The 18244-nt window shown below is 38.3% G+C and overlaps 1 long non-coding RNA gene across 1 annotated transcript in view; it reads right to left on the reverse strand.

Moving 5' to 3' along the window:
* Nucleotides 1–2435: 2435 nt before the first annotated feature.
* Nucleotides 2436–18244, reverse strand: part of LOC118162804 — a 28329-nt gene continuing 12520 nt past the window's right edge. Inside the window, exon 2 of the long non-coding RNA XR_004748640.1 lies at nt 2436–3517. This is a non-coding gene — a long non-coding RNA (uncharacterized LOC118162804). The remainder of the gene's footprint in view (nt 3518–18244) is intronic.

Raw genomic sequence — 18244 nt, forward strand, 5'->3', positions numbered from 1 at the left:
AGACTTTTGTTTCTGCAATGGTACCTGGCAAAAGGCTCAGTACAGACTGTCAGTGGCTGGGTGATTTAGCACAGCACACCAGAACCTAGAGGTCACAGTCAGTGACCTTTTTAGTCCCAGACAAATCAAGCAATATATCTCAGTATATCTTCAAGATTACCAAGTAACAACTCCTTTGCTGTGCTCTGTTCCTTGATGGGAGGTTTCCCAAACATACAAGATATTCTTGAAGGCTTTTCACCACTGAAAAAATGCTCAAGGCTGTAAAAATGAAAAGGCACAGCTGCCAGCTCTGGTTTCCATAGGCATGAGGATGTCAGGGCTTTCTGCTCTCCCTGGTTCCTTCCTCAGCAGCCCCACCAGGACTGACAGATCTCTGCATTTCAGGTTTCATACTAACTTCTGTGAGAGCCTTCAGCTGATTACAGCATGTACCTGAGGAGTCAATCTCATTACAGTATGTCTCTGTCAGCTACTGCTGAAGAGAGCCTAGAGTGACTACTACCTTATTCTTTCATGGTATGGGCAGTCAGACATTGTATTACATTGTATTTCAACCCAACTAGTAGATCATAGAATATCCTGAGTGGAAGGGACTCATGAGGATTATAGAATCATAGATTGGTTAGATTGGAAGGGACCTTAAGGATCATCTAATTCCAACACACCTGCCATAGGAAGGGACACCTCCCACTAGAATGATCATTGTGTCCAACTCCTGACTCCAGACAGGGCAAACTAAGAGCTAAACCATATATCCACAAGCATTGTCCAAATACTTCTGGAACTCTGCCAGGCACAGTGCCATGGCCTGGGAGCCTGTCCCAGTGCCCGACCACCCTCTGGGTGCAGAACCTTTCCCTAACACCCAGCCCGACCCTCCCCTGTCCCAGCTCCATGCCGTTCCCTTGGCTCCTGTCACTGTCCCCAGAGAGCAGAGCTCAGCGCCTGCCCCTCTGCTCCCCTCGTGAGGGAGTTGCAAGCCACCATGAGGTCTTCCCCCAGCCTGCTCTGGGCTAAACAGACCAAGGGACTTAAGCCACTCCTTATACATCTTACCCTCTAGACACTTAACCATATTTGTTGGCTTCATTTGGACACATTATAATAGCTTTATGTCCTTCTTATATTGTAAAGCCCCAAACTACACACAGTACTCAAGATCACTTTAATAATGTTATCTGGTAATGTTCTTTGCCTCAACTCCTGTGCATTACAAGTGATGGTGTCTTTTTTTTTTTTTTTTTTTTTTTTTTTTTTTTCCTATGTTAACAGCCCGTGTCTGCCTGTTGGCTTCAAAACAGCTTTACTGCATATTGCCAGCACTTGGCCACACTTCTTCACTCCCATGTTGTGCTGCCTCTTGGTATTGGTGGGAGTGAGCTGCAGCTGTCTCAGCACATTGGCTGGAAATGGATCCATCATTGATCCCAAAGTCTAATTATAGCTATGGTAGTGTGGCTGATTTTAAATCAACTGATTTTTTGCTGAACTGTCTGTAACTTTCTCTTCCATGTTCCTGAGTGTTTTCTCTGCAACAGCGGCTGTCATTGCTTATGCACTTTTCCTGCTCTTCCTCTTTAGAAGCACTTGTAAAATGATCAGTGTTTCCCTCAGTAATCATCTCTGCAAGCTGGTATGAAGTGTACTGTGAATTAGTTGATGCACTAGTTCCTGCTCATGTTATAGTTCTTAGCCAATTACATCTTTTGGTTTAACTGCTATAAGAGAGAGGGAGATCTTTCCTGGACAGACTGCTGCTACCAGAGTTTATAGATAATTTGCAGCATAATAGCCTTGAGAAGACTGCATTTCTATAGATTAAATGTTACTACTTGAAGGAAGCTATGCCTTGAGGTTCAGCATCACAGTTGACTCATGACTACATGTGTAAACTGATGTTTTTTCCCCAATACATGGTGGCTACAGCTGAGTTGGCAATTGGAAACAGTCATGGAAAATGCCAAACCATGCCTAGGCCTTAAAGGCTGGTAGGATGATGATGCTTACATGGCAAAACAGTGCCTGGGGAAAAAAACAAAAAACAGTGCTCACTTAAAAGGGAGCACTGTAGACATCTGTATGCCTGTGCCTTGGCTCTGTTTTATCTAATAATCCAGGGATATCTCATATTCCCGAAATTAGTCTGATTCTTCATTAAAGGAAATATTTGCAAAAATACTGAATAGTAATATAAAAATACTATAAATCTTTTCCCTAGTGTTTCTTCTACACTCATCTTTCAAATAGTTCATGTCCTCCTCCCAGGTTATATGCATTGTAATGCCTGTTAAATCCTGACATATATCTGTCCAGAGGGTGAGGGGGTAGTGGAGAGGGAATGAAAAAAAAAGTGTTTTACTCAAATTATGTCATAATTTTATTATGTGTAATTTCAAAATTTTGAAATCTCTCACTGAATTTCTAAAGTCCAGGTCATAGGTTTTCCCAATGCTACCTTTGCTTTTCAAAATTTTATGTCAGCTTCATTTACTCATAATAAAGTATCCATTTCAGTTTATTTTGTACCGGTTTGGTCCTAGTCTCTTGTCCAATGCTATACTCCTGTTCTCTTACCCATGCAGTTATAAATGCTCTAGGTACTTAGAAAATGACTTAAAGAAGATTTAGATATTCGTAACATCTGGGAAACAACTACTGTTGATCTCAAATATCTCACTGTTCTCCATTGCAGACAAAATAGATGAAAATGTAGAATCCCGTATTACAACCATCGCCATGAAGAAGAATGAGTAACCGTTATGACCAGCTGATATTTTCTGAAGTGCAAGTAACAAAACCTTACAAGAGGAGGTGATCTAATGCAAAATTAATAAAAACTTGCATTCTGTGACTGATCCTAATTTAGTAAACAAAACAAAACAAACAAACAAACAAAAAAATGGGGATGCTGATAGCCTACATTTCAAATGGAGATATGTTTGAACCTCAGAAGATTCATATCCTTAAAAGTCTAAAGATTACCTTACATCCTTTTCACTATAGATAGGGCAGGAGTCCAGACAGTAGAATTCCAAGATGAAAGGTAACTTTGTGCTTACTGCTTGAATCACTCCATTCTTAGAAATGCATTGAAATCCCAGTTCTGCAGCAGATTACTTCTGCTTGTGCTTCAGCTGCTGTTTCCCATTTGTAAAATGGGGCTTATGGTATTTCCCTATCTTCTGAGAAGGTCTCAGAACTACTGCTTTAAAGCACAGAGGATATTAAAGAGGAGATTAGCAGTGTGTTGGACTGGATTGAAGTCTGGAACAAAATTCTGAAACGGAAGACAGGGAAACAGAGGGAGGACAAGGAGGCAGATGCAGCTGGAACATATGTCCTGGAAATTCCTTCAAGGCTGCATCATTTCCCACTGCAGAAGCAGAAGGTAGTGCCACATTGCCATGTGCTTGTCCTTTCTCTCAGCTCAGCCATTCTGCACTTGTACCTTTTGAGCACGTCCCTACCAATTTGTAGAATAATCCTTTGAAGTACCATTTTGAGAGATTTTATGCTGCACCAAAAGAAGTCCGAAGCTGAAACTGAGGCTTTTTGTTAATTTGCTTCATGTTAAAAGATATTAACGAATTACTCTTGTCATGGGTTATTGTGTAATTCATAAGCTGAAACAAATACGAAATGCTTTACTGAAATGTTAAAGATCTACAAAGAAAATGTCCATTGCAAAATCCAGTTTAGAGAATTTACAGAACACAGAATATAAAAAAGAGAGACCTTCAGGGCCTTTAAAAAAATTGTTTTTCACTTTTTTTCTTTATTGCATTTTTCTTTCCTCACCAATTACTCTTAATAAATGAGTCAATATTTGTGTGGGTGATAGCACTGACTTTACTAGCTGCTCAAAATTGCTTATTTCAGGCAATTACCTACTCTGAATTTGCGTAATTCCCTGTTTATTTATGTCAATAAAGAGTAGATTGCTCTTATTTGACATTCAGGCTTTTTCAGTGACATGAACAGGCTGCAGAGGCTGCTCCTGTGGGAGGTGAAAGGTAACTTTGCCTGAAGTTTGATTTGGTCTGTACCCCCTTCAGCAGTGACTGCCAAATTACCTACGTTCCACATGCTGTTTTTTCTCACTTGTTCAGTTTTTCCTTATGGAATGAACTGAGGTACCCAAAAATAACCTTGAGGTCTAAAGCTGTTAAAAAGGAAAAAAAACAAAACAACAACAAACCAACCAAAACAAACATAGGAAAAAAAAATACCAAAACAGCTTTAAAGCCTTCTAAAAGTCAGACTGAAAGTTATAGCATATAAAGCAAACATTTGCTGTTCTTTGGAGCTCCTAGCTAATACAGGGGTTTGATGTGCAGATCAGATATTGCTTAGGTTTATTGTTTGTGGACTGCTTAGTTGCTCATGCAGCCTTTTTGTTGGGGATTCTCTGTTAAATGTATACTGATAAGAAGTTTCATGTAGGGGAGTCAGAAGAAAAGAAGGCAAGCATATCTGTGAGAAGAAAGAATGAGTGAACCAAGTAAATGTCAGATTGATCTCTCAGAACATGAAAAGTCTTTGAAAAATATGAAGTCTCTTTCAGGTGGCAGAGAAGCCCTTTTAATTCTACTTTACTGATCTCTAAGTGTCAACATAGTGCTGTGGTACCTAAAGGGACTATTTGCCTCCTGAATTGCTTTAGGAGCCCTGTCTCAATTTCTTCAGATTCTCTCTGAGAATCATGTATTTTTTTAAAGAATAATTTTATTTAACCTTCTTTTGTCAAGAATTTTCCATGGCTTCTCTACCCTAAACCTTCATAAACTTTTTAATACATTTCCTTGATTCTTTACATTATTTTTCTTCAAGGATTGCTAACAGGTTTTCATGTATGAAAAAGATGACGAATGTTCAGCACTGTCTAAATCAGTAAAACCTTTCTTGAGGACTTCAGTGACCTTCTTCTGCCAAAGTATACAGGTATTTCTGCAAAGCAATGGGAGGGCAAATGCAGCAGAACAGTTTTAGGGCTGTTTTGCAGATGCCTGGCAATAATGCCAAACATGTGCAGTAAATGACTAAATCTGGCATTTCTGAGAACTATGGTGCATTGCCATGCCAGCACAGCACAGCTGATGTGCATGTGCACTGCAAAAATATCCAGGATTGTCAGATAAATTGTGCAATTTGTCTTTCACCAGCTTGGAGGTCACTGATAAAGTGTGAAGTCCTCAGGTTTCACCCAGGCAGAGCTTCCTTTTGAGAGAAGAAACTGTATCTGAGAGGAGATGTAACATCTGGTAGGCAGGGCTGGAAAGTCAGCTACCTCCGTTTTAGTGATGGAGTACTGAGGCAAAGGAGAGCTAAAAGACACACCCAGAGTCAAAAAAAAAAAAAAAAAAAAAAGCTGTGTAGAAGTGGAACAAGTCTATTGAGAACAAGACCAATTATGGAATAATCCTTCCTTCTCTCAGCATCAATTTTGAGCCATCACTGAAAGAAGGAGATTCCATTAACAGGCACTTGGATTGTGAGCAAGAGAAAAGCCCCAAAGCATAAAGGTTGGAGAGATGAGCAGTGACTGAATAACATGTTTTGCTGTGTTCTGCCATGGAACCACTTAATCAAGTTATTTCTCCAGTTACATGCTGTGTCAACTGAAGTTATACCTCATGTCTCGTTAAAATCTAGAGAAGCAAGCTACCTGGAGAATTTGAGTAACATTTGAGAAGACATAATAATGCAAAAGATCAAGGGGATTCACTGCTAAGTACTGTCAGGGATGTTAACAAAATTACCTGTGAAGAAGAAAAAATGATTCAATGATGAATAATCATGTACTGTATCAGGTAAGTCAAGCCATTGTCTCTGCAGTAATTAACTATTCCAATGATATGGGCTGGCAATGTAATGAGAAAGCAGCAGTGAACATGCACTAATTACATTTGCTTTCAAATTCAACAGAAGCTGAACAGCTGTTTGGTGCAGTAGGTAAATTAAGTGTACTAGTCAGATCCAATTTTGGACTGAATCCTTGATGTCATTCAATAATTAATGTGTAGGCTGAATGTTTAATGGCATGATTCAGTTAAAAAAAAAAAAAAAAAAAAAGTCACTCAGAGTCTTATTACCTCTTGCTGCCTTGATCACACCTTCCCTCCATAAAAGTGCATTTTTGTGTGTGTGTGGAGGAGGAAGCAGCTGAGGAAAGCAGCTTCTGTTGTGATCATTGCAAAATTTTCTTGTCAGATATTTGGTTGTGTGGAACAGAAGGATAGAAAAGGATTTGTCTTTTCCTCCTGAGAAAACAGCTGCTAGGACAGTTTGTAAGGCTTGCAGTTATAGCCTGTGCCTGGCATCTACTGGATTGGAGGTAAACTAGGGCATTCATCAGAGGAAAGAGCTGTCCCACCTCATTGGATCACTTTAAGAAAGATTTCAAGCCATAAAAGAAAATTTATAGTTGAACTTTTTTATGATTACACATGAACTCCTCAGGGAGTCACTGTGTGGCTCCATGACTGCACTATTGCATCTTCCTAGCTTTTCTATTTCACAGCCAGCACCTATAATAAGGACTGGAACCTGGGGCTGGTGTGATACATTATAACAATACAAACTTTTCTTGCTGTGTTCTTGCTCTCTTTCTGACATACACATTCTGTACATTCTGGTATTGCATTACCTTCTTCTCCACAAAAAATCCTGATCTTGAGGTATGGGGGGGGAATGGGTTGGCACTGATCTATAGAAGCTGAAGAATTACCACAGCTTCTTCTTCTCCATGTAAAAGTTGATAAGGCAGTCAGAAATCAAGAGAAAACACATTTATTCTCATCCAAGTGTCCTGTTATAGAGAAACAACCAGGATTAACTTATTTAAACTCTTTACTCTTTATTCAGGTTCTCATAATATGTAAGGGCTGTTTTGCTTCTTCAATCTTTTTGAAACTCAAATCTATAGGAAAAAGCTAAGTTTAATAAATAGGATAATGTATTATTATAGTATTTTCCTGGTGAGTGACAAGTGGCACGTCATTGCATTTTAAAATTTGAACTTTAGGTCCTTGTCTTTCCATGCCTCAAGTAGCCAGTCCACTTCCTTTATCAATTTACTTCTATCATGGCTGAGTTCTGTTAGATATAGTGGTAGACTACCTTTGATGGCTTAAAGTATTACATTTAAAAGGAAAGGAAAATGTTAGTTTGGTCAGTGATGTTTTTGAAAATGAATTAGTCTTTCAGTGAAATTCCTCTCCTGAGCGTGGGGAATATGTAAGAAGTTAGGTTCAGTTTTCATGCTGGGATACCATTTCCCTCATATCTCATCAGCAGTCCTGTTGTGAAGGAAGGCTTTGCTGACTTTGATTTAGATAAATGTGTTAGCTGCATACAGATGAAAATTAGTTTTAAGATTATTAATGAGACTATAAAGACAGAATCATGGCAGTGAAAGACAGAAAACAGCTTGTCATCTCCCTTTCCATGAAAGATTGTATGGTTTTCAGAAATGAAGCAACTTGGGTGAGTCATATAATCCATACCCACAGGGTCTAATGTAAATTTATGGTCTCTAAGATCTTTCTAAATGCAAATACTGGTGCTAGAACCAGTACTTTTCTAAATAATCAGATATTGGCAATTTCAGCATAGGCTGAAATAGACTTAGCTAAAACACTTTCAGTGAAACACTTTTAAACTAAAGTTGCTGGGGGAGGGGAACGTCAATCCATGCTGCTTCTCCCAGTTTGATGCCAGTGTCTGTGGTAGATGGCCTGAGCCTGGAGAAGGGTCACGGGTTGGCAGGAGAGCACCTGAAGAGCAGCACAAAGGGATTCCAGCCAGTAAGCCAGCTTCATCAGGGGCCCAACTCAAATGTTTCTATGTTAATGCATGTAGCATGGGGAATAAACAAGAGGAGTTAGAGATGTACACACACCTGAAGGGCTATGACCTCATTGACATTGCATAGACATGAGGGGATGGCTCCCATGGCTAGAGCAGTGGAATGGAAGGATACAGGTCCTTTAGGAAGGACAGGAAAGGAGGTGAGGAGGGGGCATTGCCCTCTATGTCAATGAGCAGCTGGAGTGCATGGAGCTCTGCCTGGGGCTGGATGAGAACATTTCTGACAGAAAGCTGCTTGGTCAGGACTAAAGGGAGGGCAGGGACAGTGGACGTAGTGGGTGTCTGCTACAGGCCACCTGATCAGGAAGACCAAGCAGGTGAAACCCTTTATAGACAGATAGAAGCAGCCTCACATTCACAAGCCCTGGTCTTCATGAGGGACCTCAACCACCCCAATATCTGTTGAAGGGACAGCACAGCAGGGCATATAGGGAAAGCAGGAGTTTCCTAGAATGTATTGATGATGAATTCCTTCTCCAAGTGATAGAGGATCCAATGAGGAGAGGTGTTATGCTGGACTTTATTGTCACCAACAGATAGTAGCTGGTAGGGGGTATGAAGGTGCAGTTTAGGATCCTGAGGGCAGTGAGGAGGGTGCACAGGAAGCTCTCTACCCTGGACTTCAGGAGAGCCAGCTTTAGCCAATTCAGGGATATGCCTAGTAGAGTACCATGGGATAAAGCCCTAGAGGGAAGATGGGCCTAAGAAAGATGGTTATTATTCAAGGATCACTTCCTCCAAGCTCAGGAGTAATGCATCCCAACAAAGAGGATGTCAGGCAAAAAAAACAGGAGGCCTGCACAGATAAACAAAGAGCTCAGGGACAAACTCAAGCAGAAAAGGGAGGCCTACAGAGGGTGAAAGTAAGGACAGGTAACTTGAGAGGGATACAGAGACATTGTTTTAGCACTCAGGAATCAAGTTAGGAAAGCTGAAGCCCTGTTAGAATTAAATTTGGCCAGAGATATCACGGGCAACAAGAAAGGGTTCTGTAGGTAAGTAAGTGCTAAAAGGAAGACTAGGGAAATTGTGGGCCCCATCCAGAAGGAAACGGGATACAATGTTGTGCAGGATACGCAGAAAGCTGAGGTACTCACTGACATTTTTGCTTCAGTCTTCACCGGCAAGAGCTCCAGCTGCATAGCCTACGCCCCAGGAGGCAAAGGCAGGGACTGGGAGAATGAAGAACTGTCTGCTGTAGGAGAAGATCAGGTATGAGACCATCTAAGGAACCTAAAGGTGTACAAATCCATGGGACCTGATGAGATACATTCACGGGTCCTGAGGGAATGGGCAGAAGTAGTTCCTAATCCGCTACCCATCTTATTTGAGAGATCATGGCAGTCTGGTGAAGTTCCCACTGACTGGAAGAGGGGAAATATAACCCCCATTTCTTAAAATAAAAAAAAAAAAAAAAGAGAAAGAAAAAAAAAAAAAAAAAAGACCCTGGGAACTACAGGCCAGTCAGTCTCATGTGTGTTCAACTCTGGGGTACCCAGCACAAGATGTATGAATGTATTAAAAGAAGTCCAGAGGGGGTCCACAAAGATGATCAAAGGGCTGGAGCACCTCTCCTGTGATGAGAGGCTGAAGGACTTGGGGTTGTTCAGCCTGGGGAAGAAAATGCAGAAAAAGAGTTCAGAGGTTATGGAGACTTGCTCATTAAACCCAATGTTGTAGTCAAAATAGGCAGTATTGAGGCAAATTGTCTATCTGTGAAAGTAACTTGCAGTTGCTTTGCAGAGTTCCATGAAAGTTAAACTGAAGAGATATCTGCCTACAGAACTGACCACCAAGCATAATTGAACACAGCAAAAGCCAAAAGAACAAACAAACAAACAAACAAACAAACAAAAACAACACTTCCCATAGCAACTAAAACACCCTCAAACCAACCGACAAACAAACTACACAGCAAAAGCTTAAATATAAATATATTGTGAAATATATTGTGGTGGACTTCCTCAGATGTGTTCATCTGTGGTTAAGTGTTTGGGTGGTCAGAGAAAACAGACCTTGAGTTAAGAAGGCTCTCTGAATCTATGGTCACAATCCTCAAGTTGGGATTTCCACCTGAAAGACAATCTTTCTCTGAAGTGTAAGAAAGTATCTCCAGCCAGATCTGGCCTTGCCAAAGTACGTTAGTTCTGTGATATAGACGAAGTTCCCTGTGACATTCCCTGTGACATAGGGAAGAATATTGGCAACACAGTTTTAAGCCATAGAGTGCATGTGGAGGGGATGTAGGGAGACAAAAAGGTAAAAGCACCTTCTTTTGCTTCACTTGCCATTAGATCATTAATTCCATCATTGTTAATTGAATCATCTTTGGATGTTATATTTCTAGTCCGCCTTAGAACTATTTCTGTTATGTGGTTTCTTATTCCTTATCTATTATTTTGTCTCAAAATGTTGTGAGAAAAGGCATTCACCTCAGATGGTATAAAGCATATGTATAATTCTATGTATTACTTGTCACATCATTCAATAATGAGGAAGAATAACATCTCTGTCAAAAGAAAAGGCTTTTATGGACATCTCAGAAATCCTTCCTGTAATGTCAACATTAATGATTAAGAGAAAAAGACTTAATTGAGATCAGGATGTAATACCCATAGCTTTGCATTAATGTGCACAGACAAGACAGAGACCAAGAGAGAAAAACTGGAATTCAAGGAGAAGAATGTAGCATCTGTAAATCAGCAGAAATCTCTCTACTTAACCTCTTTCTCAAGGACTAGTCTTTCTTACTGACGCTAATACACAGTTTGTGAGGGGAAGTAGATATATAATATTGTTTAATGAACAGCTATGCAACAAACTCCTGTATATATAACAAAGTTTTGTATATATATAATTATACTGCCTTACTTTAACAAACTACTGACCTATTAACACCAATTTGTATAGTGTTTACCTGTTGAAATCTGACGCTAAAACTATTACTAAATCCAGCAGATCACACTGTAGATTCTCATTAGCCTTGAAATTTACATAGAAATCTTGATATTTTGGTTTAAAATCCAAGGTAAAAATTAAGATAAATGTAAAAAAAAAAAGTGAACCCTTTTTGAATCAGTTAAAATATCCTTGTGTGTAAAGGTATCCCTTTCTCCTTCCTCTCCATCAAAATTAAGCTGAAAAAAAAATCTGAAATGAACAGAAAATGGACTCTGGAAAAGAATGGATGAAACAGAACATGACAATTCAAATGGACGAGGTGGGTAAAATTATGTTGGATGGAATGCAAATGAAATTAAAGGAAAATAGAACTCAGGGAGATAAGGGACATGAAATAGAATTATGTGAAATGAAAAATATAGAAAAAAAAGTAAAGGAGACAGAGTGGTATAATAAGAGAGTGATTGAAAATGGAGCAATGCAGAAGGATGTGAAAGGGAACAATGACAAAAAGTAAACGAAGGGCAAGGAGTAGGCAAAGAAATATAAAGAAGCTGATGCCTCATGGTATTAAAGTGAACAGTTTCAATCGCAACGTAAAAAAAATCTATACATGTACACTACTGGAATAAAGTATGAAAAGGATGTTGGGGAAAAAAAGTTTGCAAAAATGAAGTTCTGATTTGTCTCATCAGAAAGAGAGAGAAGGACAAGTGTAAAGAGATCAAACCAATCTGTAAGCTTCTCTTCCATTAATATAGTTAAGAAGGGATAGGCTTATACTTGTTTACTATTTTTCAGTGATCTTTGTTACTAAACATTATATGTAAAATTTTAAAAGAAAAAAATGTATAGCATATCATATTGTTAATCATTTGACTTTGTATTATTGTACCTCGCAGCTTTTAAGTAATGTAAAATTAATTTTGCAGTCCAAAGGTCTGGATGAATTCTGAATCGTGTAATTTCTGTGTGAGCGTGACAACTCATTACACTTGGTACACACTATCTTTATCAGACATGTTTTTTTGTTGTTGTTGTTTGTTTGTTTGTTTTTCATTTACAATGTCACATTTTACATATATTATAGAAAGTAACTCAGTTTGGAAGCCTTTAGTATTGGAACAAGACATCAAAAAGTTCCAAAACAAGTATACAATATTGAAGAGAATGCAGTATTTACATGATGCATGTAACATCAGCCACCTTGAATTCTTGATACTTTTGCTTTCCAGGAGACAATGAGATCAGTTCTTTACATTCTAAATAGCATTGCAAAAAGAGACAATCACATTGACAAGTCAAATAATTTTATGTAAAAATGCAGACAAATATTCTGCTTTAAAAATGCTAAAAGAATGATAAAGAAATAAAATTTTCTAAGCTACTTAAAAACATTCATATGGTTAAAATCCATAATTTGTCAAATTCATCATAAATTTTACTTTGTGCCATAGCTTACAATGTAGAGAGATTACTAAAACTTACGTTTGCTCACTGCCTCTCTGAATTTCTACTTTGATTAAGATATAAAAAGGTATATGTTTTGCCAGAAAAAAAAAAAAAAGAAAAAAAAAAGAAAAAAAAATAGAAGTGTGCGTCAGCTTATATTATTTATGCAACCTTGTCCAAAATTCTGAAAAAGATGTTTAGTGTAACGTGCTTAGGTATACTAGCACTATAATGTCTTACACTTTTAAGTTGCCAGAAATAATAATTTACAGATCAATTCCTTTGTTTAACTTCTATTTTATACTTTTTCATTTTTTTCCCCTAATTTTCCGTTGTGCAACACTGAAATTTGTTTGCTGCCAACATTTTTAGGTCTATCAGTATGTCTCCGGATAAGGCTGAGAAAAAGCAAAATAATTCTCAAATGCTTTTGCTGTTTTAAGATTGATTTTCTTCCTTCATATGAAAGGAGAATGTAGGATTCATAGGAAAGGACCTCATCCATTTGTGCCTTCAGAGCATAGATGCAATTTATTTTTGAGACTACAGTTTTTATTGGTAATGGTGACAAGTCTGTTCCCACTGATGCTTGCTGCAAGGGGCTCTAAAATAGTTGTCATCAAAGAGCCAATTAAACTGGATTTAAGGGATTAATTGCGTTCGCAGCAAAACTGGAGCCTAAGATTTTATTAATCTTGTAACCAAGATGTCTGAACTGCAATATTTCTAAAAATTTCTGGTTTGAAATGCTTAAGATACTCTTACAGCTATTTCATATTTATAACACCGTTAAGATGTTCCTGCCTTTCAAAAAGTGCTGTTTGAAAGCTATCCCACCAATTTTGGTTTTAACAATGAATCAAAGGGACCAAGCAATAAAATCAAGAAGAATTACAAAGTGTGTAGAAATGTGATTTCATTTTTTTTTAAGACAATTGGATACAAAACTTGTAACTGGAGCACAAACCTATTAGTGAAAGGATGATTTACTACATTAAAGCTCACAGTAGTTTCATCATATGACTTGAGCAGCTGCTAGCCCATACCTAAATACTACACAGCTCACCACTGTATTAAAAAAATAAGTTTAATTGACAACGGTATAGTCTTTTCTGTGGCTCAATCAAGGTAATTCCAATGTACAGTAAAAACTATTTTTTTAAAAAAGTTTCTCTTCAAAGTCAGCCTTACTCTGAATTAATATAGTGTAGTAGTAAATACGAGTATGTTTAGCATTCAATCTATTAGGAAATATTCTTAATGATATTATAACATGCTAACTAGTAAATCATTAAGGAAAATATTATGTTATTTGTTTAACACTTTGAAACATCTTTTTTACTTATGTAGGCTTATAGAAGATCACAGTGTCTTTGACGTAAGTATATCTGCTCTTTAAAAACAGTAGTTTGGTACTCCAAAGAGATAATAATCTCAAGGAAGTACTTTAAGTCTCATACTGTGGTTCACACTTGGTAATTTGACTACTGTTTGTAAAAATCAGAATTTCTTACTCCTAGTTTTCTGTTTCTTTATTTTTCAAAGCAATTGTTCACTAACTGTCCAACAGTGATGCTAAAATTACTTATGCAGTAAGTCAGAGGAAGAATGTCAAGGTTATTTATGAACTCTGAAGTCTTTGAAGGGCAATTTTAATTTAGAGGTAACAGAAAAACATCAAGAAGAGAAAAGGTTATTTCCCAAAAATTTTCTTTCTGAAAATTTTGTACAAAGCAGACTTAAATATTACATTAGATGCATTTCATCTTATCTTCCTTTGAGCACTTGTTTTTACACTACCAGTAAAGTTGGAGAAATAAAACTGGATATTTTATGAAAAGAAAATTGATCAAATCAGTGATAGATGCTAATTAATAACTCGGTTTCCAGTTCAGATTTTTCTGCCTGTTGATTGAAGGTTTCCTTCCTTCCTTCCTTCCTTCCTTCCTTCCTTCCTTCCTTCCTTCCTTCCTTCCTTCCTTACTTCCTTCCTTCCTTCCTTCCTTCCTTCCTTCCAATTTAGGATGAGGTAAAAACAAAAATGGTCTAGTCTAATACAGAGATTCTTCTTAAGTTATGCCTTTGTAATTGAACATTTTTACTGATCAAAAGAATATTTTAAAATCACCAGCAATATTTTGTTTTGAATGCCTGTGAATTAATGAATTAGGTTATGAAGGTTATCACATCTTGAAGCATCTTTGCTATTACTATGTAAATGTGTAAGATTTAATGGTGTATGCTTAATTATATGGAAGTGAAGACTTTGGATGAGACACCACACACCTGCGGAGTTAGGTATTTTCTTTCTGGACCTATTACCTCAATGCAGAGAAACAAAGGAGGATAAACCAATTTATCTGATGTTCGTGCCCACTTGAGCTTATTGGAGTTTTTTTCTCCCGCCTTTCTCTGCATATGAGATAGACTGGACAGAGAGAAGATGAGCAGGGGCTTCTGGTGCCTTTCTCAGTGTTGCAAAAGCTACTGTGTGACTGCAAGGAGCAGGTAAATTGGGCAGCCAGGCCCTTAGGTGAGTGAGGGTTTGAACCAGGTGGGTGTGGGGCCATTACCCAGAGCAGGAGAAGTAACTGCCAGAGATAGGTGGTGGTTATGAGGGCTAAAAAGAGGCAGAGTGTTGGGAAGGGGTGAGAGGAGCCTGGGGTAGGGTCATACTGGGAACTTTGTAGTAAAGGGATGGAGGATATCCAGCTGAAAGGGAAGGAAGGAAATGGAGTAGCTCCTTGTGAGGAGGCTGGGAGAGTGGAGAGCGGTAGGAAGGGCTGGAAGATAGCAGCCTCTGCTCTGGGGTGCTGTACACCAACACAAGAGCATGGCTGTCACCAGAGTGCAGCTCTGTGGGTATGGCCCTGCCTATAGCTATGTCATGACTGCTTCACACACAATTCCATCTCCCACCTTCTCCACATGAGAAGATGCAAGTCGACAGATATTGTGCGGTGCCCATTTGAAATGGAAGGAGCCTGGAGGTGGATCTGGCCTGAGCACACACTGGCAGGATGAAGTAGATTTCCTCCACCCTAGGTATGTTTGTATCTCAAGGAGATACAAAATCTCAAGGAGATTTTGTGATATATCTCCAAAGCTATAAATCATAGATTTAAAATCCATGCTAGGAAAAAAAAAAAAAAAAAGGTCATATTAAATTATTCTTTCATGGACAGTAGTAAATCTCCCTCCCCCCCAACAGTTTTCAAATACTAAAGTATTTGGGGAGTATTTTTGATAATTTTACAATTTATGTAACTTGATGGGAGGGATGAAGGGGGTGGGGTGGGGAGAACATCTGTCACTAAACCCATCTGTTTTGGCAGATGTCTGTAGCATTTTGAGAGTGACCATAGTAGCCAAAAAGACTAAGGATTTAGGGCAGCGGTATATTTTTGGATTGTAGGTACCCGATGTGGCCACAAGAGAGCACTGTAAATCCAAGGAAGACCAGTTTCAGCAAATGAAGTACATGAGAGCTGAATGTATTGCTTTTTTTCCCACCTGCTGTCAGAAATCTCAAGAAATGATGACTATGTTTATTGACGTTAGTACTAGACAGATAATTAATTATTTAGGGTTTTTCCTGAGAAGTGAAAAGGTCACCTTTATTACACATAACTTTGAAAAATACTGTGATATTGCAGATCATGAAACATTAAAATGCAAGCAGCGATTGAGGTTTTCAGAGCATATATATTTGTTTTACTTGTCCTTTCAGATTTAAAATGTCTTCATTACTGAATAGTGTATTTAAAAAATATATATCATTAAGAAACGCTACCTTGAAAAAGCAAAGACTGACATATTTCCCATTGTGATGGCAAGGGAGATGGGAAATGCTGGAAAAAAAAAGTCTATGAAAGGCTTTGCAGTGTTTTTTTCAACATGAGAGTGAGAGAGAGAGAGAGAAGAAACAGAAAATAAAGGGTATAAACCAAAGAAGTGGGGAAAATGGAAATCAGGAAGTAAAAAGTAGAGTTCTTACAGCTCTCTCTGTTTGGCCTTGGGAAATCCCACACATTGCTTTTCACGTGCATCTGCTGATGCTTCATGGCAAGGTTGCTAAGGGAGTCTCACCTTATTTCTCTTCTTCCTTGGATGTCGTTTACAGATAAGGCATTATTTACTGTGCCACTTGAAAAAGGATTAATACCCTCTCTCCACATTGCCTTATAACCCTCTTTTCTACTTCCATGATAATGCACAGCTGTAGGGTCCTGTCACCACCTGCAGGATGGCGTCATTCTCTTGGAGATGTACTGTCCCGCCTGGCCTCACAGCTTAGAAGCAGACATGCAGCAGAGAAAATGGAAGCAGAGCATAGCGCTAAAAATGCATCTGATCAGAGTTTGTGTCAGAGAGGCATCAACAGTTTGGGGTGGAATGAGGTGATGTAACAAACGGATTGAAATAATAATGGAATGGAATTAAGAGAGATAAAATCATATGTATTATGTCTGCCAGGTTAATGAAGTCTATTCAAGAGGGTTAATGGAGAGAAATTTCAATGAGTGCCTGCCAAACCTGACAGCTGCAGGATCTTCCTGCAGTGAATTTAGTAAATGTTTGAGTGTACAAGCGGCTTGATGCTTTTATCCCAAAACACATTAATGATACAAACTTCTGAAACTCACTGAAAATAAACAACTAAAGACCAATGTGAACAAAGGAATGTTTCTATTATATTAAACAATAGCATTAGTTCTGTAGTAATGATATTTCAGCCATCAGGGACCAGATTAAAATAGCCTGCAATTTGCTTCATATTTTATGTTTCTTCTCTACTGGATAACTCCAGGCCTTCAGAAGTACCTTGACAAGGAGAAACAAGGTACAGGACTGTATGGTTGTAGCTGAGGTAGAGCAAAACTGCTGTTATGAACCAGCAAAAACAAGATTGTGTGTTATATTTATTGCTAATCTTTGTTGCTGAACTGTAACGAGCACAAAATGAAACAAATAGGCAACTTAAACTTGTAATTCAGGGCTGTTCGAAGTGAAGCTGAAGGATGTGCCGTGGGTATTGAGGAGAGAATTTCTGCTAATAAAGCTGCAACATTCCCATGGCAGGGGGCTTGGAATTAGAATACCTTTAAGGTCCCTTCCAACCCAAGCCATTCTACAGCTCTAAGAACATTTTTGCTCAGGTTACAATTGTGTCTGATCCACTCTGCACATAAAGACATATTTTTATTACTATAATCATGAGATTTGGCAGTGTGATCCTGACCCCAGTGGAACATTGGAAGAGATCCTCAATAACACATGTGGTCTCTTGTATGAAAGATTCGACATTTCAAGTCAGTTGGCTGGATTGACCGTGAGCTATGTTAACTGACTTCTTCCATAAGGGGAAACTACAGCCAAAGTTTCTATGCTATAGTTTCATCTAAAAACTAGTCATGGAGGAAGAGGATATATTTTGCAGATAAGGAATAGCTGGTAGGACATGTGTGCTACTTCTTAAGATTGCTGGCACTTCTGTTTTAGAACTGGTTTATTTTCCATTTTGTATTAGATTGGAAGTTGGCTTTAGGAGGGAACTAGTTTTACCAGTGATCTTTCTGTAATGGAAGATGTAAGGACCATCATTCATGTCTCATGAAATTCTTTTATTGGAAAAAAAAATACAATATTTTCAGTATTTACAGAAAAGGAGAAAATCAAATAGAGTGTGCATTTAAAAGTGATAGGAGTAGGACTTTTTTTTTTTTTTTTTTTGTCTTCTGGAGGGATGAATGCTCTGAGGCATTATGATACTATGCTGAAAAGCTGGTTCACTTGCCAAGTTCATTTTTCCAAAGTGTTAACTGTAGATCTGCAGGAACCTGTAGATCTGCAGGAACCTGTAGATCTGCAGAGTAAGGTGTCAAAATAAAATAGTATCTATATCTCTTCTTTTAGATGCTCTCAAAATTTCATTTGATAACTTGCTTGGTTATAACCTGGGTAGAATACAGACCCAGCTATTCCACTGTGCCTTTGTTCTACTTTATTTACAAATCCT

Source organism: Oxyura jamaicensis, chromosome 2 (genome assembly GCF_011077185.1).
Source record: "Oxyura jamaicensis isolate SHBP4307 breed ruddy duck chromosome 2, BPBGC_Ojam_1.0, whole genome shotgun sequence".
Taxonomy (NCBI): domain Eukaryota; kingdom Metazoa; phylum Chordata; class Aves; order Anseriformes; family Anatidae; genus Oxyura; species Oxyura jamaicensis.